The sequence below is a fragment of the Elephantulus edwardii genome, unplaced genomic scaffold, assembly GCF_000299155.1.
Source record: "Elephantulus edwardii isolate Elephantulus edwardi_28Jun2011 unplaced genomic scaffold, EleEdw1.0 scaffold00229, whole genome shotgun sequence".
Lineage (NCBI taxonomy): Eukaryota > Metazoa > Chordata > Mammalia > Macroscelidea > Macroscelididae > Elephantulus > Elephantulus edwardii.
The window spans coordinates 2,100,222-2,109,198 of record NW_006399979.1 but is presented as its reverse complement, the minus strand read 5'-3'; the positions used below and the strand labels follow the sequence as shown (position 1 = coordinate 2,109,198).

Sequence of the window (8,977 nt, the reverse complement as noted above, 5' to 3'; positions counted from 1 at the left end):
AATGGGTCTGACATCAGGGTGGGGGTATGACAGAAAAAAACTGGATAAATTATGTATATTGTATTGAAATAGATGAGGGAAAAAACAGATTAGAAGTGATATATGATTGAGTATTATGGTTAGCACAGGAATCCAGAATTAAGGTTGCATAGAGAAGTGTACTGGGGTAGGGGGTGGGGTTAAGGGACGTGGGAATTGTATACTAATGAAGGAATTTTTTTTCTTTTTCTTTTTTTCTCCCTTCGGAGGGGGAAGCGAGCTGGTGGGGAGGGGTGGGAAGGGAGAAAATTGCGGCAATGAATGAATGGAAATCCAAAACCTCTGTAAAAAACAAAAATAATTATTTTAAAAAAAAGAAATACTTTATTCTGTACTTCTCCCAGTTGAGTATGCCTCAGGGATGAAGTATTTTTTTAAAAGTCTGATCTACAGTTACAATCAATAGTGGGAGATTCTGTGGGGAAATTGTACAACACAGGAAATGCTAAAAGAAGATGGAATGAATACGGAGTCCTGTATCAAAAAGAATTGGTCAATGTGCCAGTCATTTCAGGAGGTAACGTAGGATTAAGAACCAGGAGTATTAAAAGGAAAAGTCTAGGCTGAACGGAAGATATTAGTAAATAACAAGACACCACACTAGATATGTGCACTACTATATGCATAGAAGTTAGCAACCATATTTGTGATGTCAGAATGTTTAAGTCATCTAACAGAATCATTGATATGAAATATAAAGAAAATTTTGCTGAATAGCGTTTAAAAATTGTTAAAGCAGTACTTCTGCAGGGAACTGCCAGAAATCCAAACAAATATCACTGGAGGACATGGAACAAGAGAAATCATTGCTGATAACTGATGGATCTTCTCTAAAAGTAGAAAATATCAGAAGGTTCCTTACTTGTGTTTTACTGCCTGTGCAAAAGTGTTTGACTGTGAAGATGAGAAATTGTGGATCACCTTGCAAGGAATAGAAATGCCAGAACACTTAATTATGCTCTTATGAATCCTGAACATAGACTAAGAGGCAATCCTTGAGACAGAATAGACACTGCATGGTTTAAAAACAGGAGAAATAGGAGGTTATAACCTTTCACTGTACAGCTCAATCTGTATACTGTGCAGATAATCTGAGAAGCTTGAATATATATGAAGAAGAACAAGGTCTCAGGATTGGAGAAAGACTCATTAACCTTTTTGCAGATAATACAAGCACAGAGGAAACATTTGCTGAGTAAGATCAAAGGCTATAGCTATCAGTGTGGATAATAATTTAGCATAAAGGGAACAAAACCTTGAAAACTGGACCAATAAGCAACATCATGATAAAAGATTGAAGCTGTCAAAAATTTCATTTTACTAGAACCTCAAATCAATTTGATGTGGAACCAGTGGTCAAGAAGTCAAATGTCAAATTACCTTGGGCATATTTGCTACAAAAAGACCTTTTAAAGTATTCAGAAGCAAAGGTGTTACTATGAGAACTGAGATGCCCAGTAACTCAAATCTTGGTATTTTCGGTTATGTGCAGGTGAAAGCTGCACAAAGAAGGAGAACTGAAAAAGATTTGAAGCCTTTGAATTGAGATGTTTGTGAAGAATATTAAATATACCATGGCCTTCCAGAAGAATGAACCTGTCTTGGATGAAATAGAATCAGAATGCTCCTTAGTAGTAAGAACACCAAGACTTCATCTGTGTATTTGGGGCCAGTCCTTGGATTGTTATAGAGTGTCAGTTTGTTTCTTAACAGGAAGGATTGACCCGGCAATTGCAGCAATGAATGGGCTCAAGGGTTCTAAACTATTGAGAGTGGCATAGGGCCAGACTGTGTTTCATTCTTTCTGTTCTGCATAGGGTTGCTGAGAGTTGGAACCAACTCATTGGCATGTAACAAACTATGTTGTTGTGTTGTTGTTATGTGCCATCGAGTCGCTTGTGACTCATAGCGACCCTATGTACAACAGCCCTAAACTCTGCTCTGTCCTGTGCCAATCACACTGTCTCTGACACTCTCATCCCAATTATCCCAGTCACTGAATCAATCCACCTCATAGAGGGCCTTCCTCTCCTGCGCTGTCCCTCCACCCTCCCAAGCATGATGTCCCTCTCCAAGGACTGGTCTCTCCTCATAACATGTCCAAAGTATGTTAGACGGAGCCTCAGAATCCTTGCCTATGCTCTCTGAAAACTTAGTGTTAAAGAACACGAAAAAACCTTCAAAAAGCAGTAGAGATAAACTAGCCCTGACATGACTTTCTCTTCATTCAGGGAGTTGTTTTAAACTCTCATTAACAGAATATCAAGAGTGAAATTGGCACTCACCTTCGTATTGAAATCTAAGAATTAAAATCATAGATTTGAATGATTTCCACACAGGTAAATGTTAGTTTGGCACATAAAGGGAAATCAGTGTTCTTCTGTTTCAATTCGTATGTCATGTATTTTGCAGGCACTGAGTCAAAAACATTCCTGCTTTCATCACTGAAAGTGATTTAAGCTCAAGCAGAATACATCCAGGAAATGTATGTAGCTCTTCTAGCCTGTCTAGTAGAGTGATAATTTCTTTTTAATCTAGAATGTATTGAAACTACCAAAAAGAAAGATAATTGTTTGTGTTCTTCATTGGTTTTATTTTCCTCATTCTTCTAGGATTATGACAGTTTTTTTGAATCAAAAGAAAGCAACACAGTTTTTTCATTCTTAGGCTTGAAACCAAGGTTGGCATCAGAGGTAAGTACATTTTTTCTCATTGTTTCAGAAGTCATCTTTCAGGTTGTTCCTAGGATTGAAGGGTTCAGAGCTGATGGGAATGGCACAGGATAGGATTCTAATCTGTTGTTCTTAGGGTCACTGTGAGTCATACTCAACTCAATAGCACCTAACAACAATAGCAACGGTTGGTTAGCTTTCACTTTCTCAAATGCACAGAGACTGCCTAGTGTGAGTCCTGGTAGTGCAGCAGTAAGCCTGAAGGTTTGACTGCACCTGTCATGGGAGAAACACCTGGCACTCTGCTTTTGTAAAACTCACAGCCAAGAAAGTGCTGTGGGATAGTTCTACCCTTATCACAAAACGGCCATGATGAGTCGGAATTAACTTAATGGCAAACGTTGGTGATGAAATGTGCACAAAAACTGGTTTGGTTTTTTTCCTTCCCCTTTTATTCTTGCTAGTTTTTAATTGTTGTTGAATATTTAAGTACTAGTTTATTTATGAGTTATATCCCATTTAAAAAAAAAGAATTTAAGGTAGCAAACAGTAGTAGGTGCTTTCTATTTAAAGCCATAAGTTTATATTGCTTTATATTTTTTTAAATAGCAAAACCAAAGCCATAGTTTTAGGGTCTTTTGTGTATTTAACGTGTTTTCTTGGAAAGGAGATGATTTGCAGTAAAGTTGGAAAAAATGCTAAAATTCTTAAGCTAATGAGCATGTTTTGAAGCCATTTTATTATGTCACATATTCTTTTGGAGAGCATTGAGGACCAAGGCCTTTACAGTGTTTAGAACTAATGATGTATGTTACTACAACTTCGTGAAGCATGCGAGCTCATCTTCAAAATAAGAAAACACATTTACTTTTTAAATAAGCTAATACTCTTGTTATTTCCCCCTTTTAAAATGTTCGGGGTTTTTTCCTGATTATGAAAATAACTTTAAAAAAAAATAATTTTAATGAGCATTTACAGAGATTTTGGATTTCCATTCATTCATGAAAATAACTTTTGTTCATTTACAAAGGATGGGTCAGGATAGGCCACGGTTTCCATCTGTTGTTGTTCATAGGATTGCTGTGATTTGGAGTCGATTTCACAGGACCTAACAACAACAAAATTGGGAAATATAGAAAGTATAAAGTAGAAAATAAAAACCATCCCTTCCTACTACCAAGAGCAAACCACACTATTTTTGGTGTGTTTTCTTGCAATAATTTTTACGTTGTGACTGAGGTTTCAACTGTATCTAACATCAAGACTGACTTCTAAAATGTCTGTATTTAACACTGAATTGAAATGAAAGCGCATTAGTAGGGACTCTGGTGCCTTTAAGTAATAGGTTCTTTTCAGGCTGCCCCTGATTTGTGCCATTTCTGAAACAGCTGTAGGAGGAAAGCAGAAACCATCAGTAATAGAAATTACGCAGCAGCACCTGCAGTACGTAATTGCTGTTAAATCTTTCTTTTTACATCGACAAGTCCACAGACGGCTGTGGGTGGTTTCCATGCATATGGTTTAAGCAGAGGCAAAACCCACACATAAAATATTTAAAAGTTCTTAAAACTATTTTTATAAACTGTGACTACTTGACTATTTGTTATATGTAAATTTTTACAGTATTTTTATAATACTTCTCTTCTCTTTAGAAGATATTGTACAATCCAGAATTAGTGTCAAAAAACTGAGAGGGGGGAAATTAAAAAAAGAAAAAGAATGAGAGAGGAGAAGACTTGGTTACAGATAATATGATGGCTAAATACATCCAGAGGGCAAAAGAACCTTTGAAAAATGACTGTGTGCATACCATCTTTGTTTTGATTGCCCCCCCAAATTTCTTGGTGAATCTGAAGGTTATCACCTTCATTCTTTTTTTTTTTTTAAATATTGTTATCTTAAAATTTCCTAGGAAGTCTATAATGTGTGGGATATACATTTGCACATGGTGTGTGGTTATGAAATAGCTTTGGTACCACTGACATTTACTTAATCTTAAGAGATCTTCCCAAAGACAGGAAGGAGCCTGGGGCATTCCCGCTCCCCCTGCCCTGGTCAGACCTTTCTAGGTGCCTGGGCAGCACCCAGGGAAACAGAGTGAATATCTCCTGTGGGACCAATGTGATCCTCTCTCAAGAACCGTCCTGGACCCAAGGGGTTCATAGCAACACATATCTCATCTTCAAAGGAGAAAAGCAAGAATATCTCTGGGAATAATCCAGCATTCACCCTTCCTAACTCTCATCACTTACTTTTTTCCATTGATAGGTTAGTCTGTGTTTTAAATATGTGCATTCTGCTTACAGTTTGAAGAGATCCCAACAATCTACTTTAAAAATGTAGGAAAATATAAGACTCTTCTTACCTTTCTAGCCTTTCATATATTTTACTGTTATGTAATGGCCAGAATATTCTTTAGGTACTCATACTTCTTAAGGAGAGATCAGAGTGTTCAATGGCCAATAGAACTGACTTCCTTGGAAATACCTTTTTTAAAAAATAGGGAGACTCCCTGGGTAAACACAAGGCTCCCAACACAGAGACCATTGCTTAAAAAATGAAGCTAGATTTCTGTGTGTGCTAGTGTGCATATAGTGGTATCAAAAGTTACTGAGAATGCAAGTGTTGTGGTGCATTACTTATTGCATTACTACTAACTGAAAGATCAGCAGTTTGAATCCACCAGCTGCCTCAAGAAGTTGTCTTTTACAGTAAAGATTCCCAACTTCAGAAACCTGTGAAGGGTCACCTGGGGTTAGAATTGAGTCAACAACAGTAGTTTGAAGGTTGTAAACATTACTTTTGCTGTTGTTATATGCTGTTGAGTCACCTGCAACTCATAGCAACCCTATGTACAACAGCCCTAAACCCTGCTCTGTCCTGTGCCAATCTCACTGTCTCCAACACACCCACCCCGATTACCCCAGTCACTGAATCAGTCCACCTCATAGAAGATCTTCCTCTCCTGCACTGTCCCTCCACCCTCCCAAACATGATGTCACTCTCCAAGGACTGGTCCCTTCTTGCAACATTTCCAAAATATGTCTGACGAAGCTTCTGAATCCTTGCCTCCAAGGAGGAGCCTGGTTTAACACTCTCTAAGATGAACCATTTCATTTTCTTAGCAGTCCATAGTATATTCAATACTCTTCTTCAATACCACAGCTCAAAGGCATCGATTCTCCTATTGTCATCCCTAATCATTGTCCAGCTCTCTGATGCATAGCAAGTGATTGCAAAGACCATGGCCTGTATCAGGCACAGCTTAGTCTCCAGACTGACATCATTGCTCTTCAGTACTTTAGAGAGGACCCTAACAGCAGACTTTCCCATCGCAATATGTCTTTTAACTTCCTGGCTGCTGGTGCCAAGAGTGTTGATTGCTGAGCCAGGCAAACTAAAACTGTTAACAATCTCGATCTCTTCACCATTTATCGTGATGCTGCCAATTCACCTAGTGGTGAGAATCTTTGTTTTCTTGATATTGAACCTCAATCCATATTGAAGGCTGTGTAGTCCTTGACCTTCTGCAGCAAGTGCTTCAGGTATGCCTCAGTTTCAGCAAGCAGGGTTGTGTCATCTACATAATGCAGTCTGTTGATGAATCTTCCTCCAATCCTGATGCCACATTTCTCCTCATAGAGCCCAGCCTCCCAGATAATCTGTTCTGCATATAGAATGAAAATACATAGAGATAGGACAGATCCTTGATGCACACCCTTCCCAAATTTGAACCATGCAATGTTTCCTTGCTCTGTTCTGATGACTTCCTCTTGGCCTTAGCACGATCAAGTGTTCTGAGATTCCCATTCTTTTCAGAGTCAGCCACAGTTTGTTGTGATCCATACAGTCAAACGCCTTTGCATAATCAAGGAAACACAGATAGACACTCCTCTGGTACTCCCAGCGTACAGCCAACATCCATCTAACATTAGCTACAATATTCCTAGTACCATGACCCCTTAGAAATTCATAAATAAACTTGCTTTAAATATTATTACTTAAGGAAAATTACTGGTTTAGGTAAAAAATAGGTAATTCTAATTACACAGTAATCTACTGATGATGAAAGGGGAGAGAAACAGGTAGAAAAGGAGGTTCCTGGACCCCAGACGCACACGTTCAAGCATAGGCTCTGACTGGGCTGATCTCAAGTAGAGCACCAAAAGAACTGAAAGCAGAAACACAGATAGTTGTATACCAGTGGCCATGGCAGTACTATCACAGTAGCCAAAAAAGGTGGACACAGTTGACTCAAATCTTCATCAGCATATGAATGAACGAGCAAAATATGTTCTGTACATGCAATGTAATATTTTACTCAGCCATAAAAAGAAGTGAAGTCCTGATAGATTTTTAACCTTAATTGGACGAACCTTGAGAACATGCTGAGTAAAATAAATCTGTCACAAAAGAACTAGTATTGTATAATGCCATATGTATGAAAGAGTATAGGCAAAGATATGGAGACTGAAGTCTATTAGATATTACCAGGGACTGAGGGAGAAAGGAATGTGCTTAGGGCATTCAAAGCTTCTTTTAAGGCTTATGGCAAAATGTGAATACAGATTAAGTAATATTTGCACAACATGAGCATAACTAATGCCACTGACTTGTGCATGTAAAAAAAAAACACATAGAAATAGGGATTTTTCTTATGTATTTACTCATTATAATTGAAAAAAAAAAATAGAGCAGAAAAGGCCAGTGGTCAAAGTAGAGGAAGGTCCAGAAGAACACACTGGCTCTTACTGTATATTTTTTTCCCCTCTGCAGCAAAACCGCTGAGTCAGAACTAATGTATAGCTGGCTTTCCAGAGTCGGCCAGTTCCACGGGATGAGATTGCCCATCTTTCCTACAGACCATTTGCTGGATTTGAACGGTGTGACTTTGGGTTGGTAGTGCAATGCCTTACCCAGTAGGCCGCCATATTTAAAATCTAGACTCAGAGCTTCTCTCAGAGTGGGAAACTGTGGAATCCCTCTAGTGACTGGAGCTGCAAGGGCTGCCCAGCACATGGACATGTCATCCCCAGAGGCTTGCCCCTGACCCACCACTGTACACTCAGCCCCTAAGAGAGAAGGCCTTCTCAGTGGTGATCATGTAGAAAACAATACATTGTGTTACTGTGTCAAAGCATAATAAGCTCCAGTAGGGCCCCTGTGACACTGATGTGTCAAATGCATTGATGGTTGGCTACCCAATGCGGACAGAGAGTGGGGTGGAGCTCCCCGATTAAAACAAGCTTGGAAGGAGAAGTGGCCTCCACTTCCATAATAGCTTGCCTCCAGAAACCCTATGAACCTGGAGAGAGGATGAAAGGCACTCAAGCGTCTCCTTCATAGGGTCGCTATGAGTCACCTGCAACGCCATGGCACTTAACAACAACATCAGGGCCTCTAGTAGAAATTCCTGATTTCAAGTCTCTGGCAGACAAGGTGATACTCAGAATGTGCCTCCTCGGACCTACCCAATCAGAGTTGGAGCAGGTTATAGACACTTTGCCCCCATGTCAGGTGTCAGGCTGTTAGTGGTGGGGCAGGAGTGGCACTGGGAGGATTTTAGGGCTTCTGTCCTTCAGTTTGGATCACCATAGCCAGTGAAGGCCCCCTTCATGAGGTGACCCTCCATGTCCTCCAACCTAGAAATGAGGGCCACAGCATTACTCAGAGGAGTCTTGAAAACTCATGGCTTTCCTTTCATCTTTATCCCAGGCAGCCCAGGTGGATGTGATTTAATCCTAGGCCCTGGTCTTGAGCTTTACATTTATCTGTAATATAGGTGTTAATTTATTGCGATTTTCAGTGTCTGCTCCTACTGTTTAAAAAACAAAGCCCTGCAAGGGGTGGATTTGCATGCTGGTGCAATGCGGTAACTGCTTTTCTTTCTTTCTTTAAACATACAGGCAGAACCTTAGAAAGGAAACCCAGAAGATGATGAAGATGCATTGCGCCGCCCCTTCTGGTTCTCGGCACACACCTGCTCCCTTCATGCATCACTGTGATAAGAGCCACATGCATCACCTGTAACTTCGCTTGCCACAGAGGAAGTGTTTGGGGAAGACATGAGTGTAATGGGGATTGTGCAGTTGCTTTAAACCAAATCAGGACCATGGTGGTGGGCCTTTTTTTCTTCTCAGATTTGCCTGCAGTCACCCTGCTCACCTGTGGGACGGGAGGTGCTGTCACCTGTTACGGATGTGCTTCCTCAATGACTGAGATGTGGGAGACGCCATCAGAGAGAAGGGGCTGGGGCTGCTTTGGGT

The 8,977-nt window shown here is 40.0% G+C and overlaps 1 long non-coding RNA gene across 1 annotated transcript in view; it reads left to right on the top strand.

The window, feature by feature from the left end:
* Window positions 1–8,629, top strand: part of LOC102865072 — a 30,513-nt gene extending 21,884 nt beyond the window's left edge. The window contains exons 2-3 of the long non-coding RNA XR_438987.1: window positions 2,652–2,732; window positions 8,618–8,629. This is a non-coding gene — a long non-coding RNA (uncharacterized LOC102865072). The remainder of the gene's footprint in view (window positions 1–2,651; window positions 2,733–8,617) is intronic.
* The last annotated feature ends 348 nt before the right edge of the window (window positions 8,630–8,977 follow it).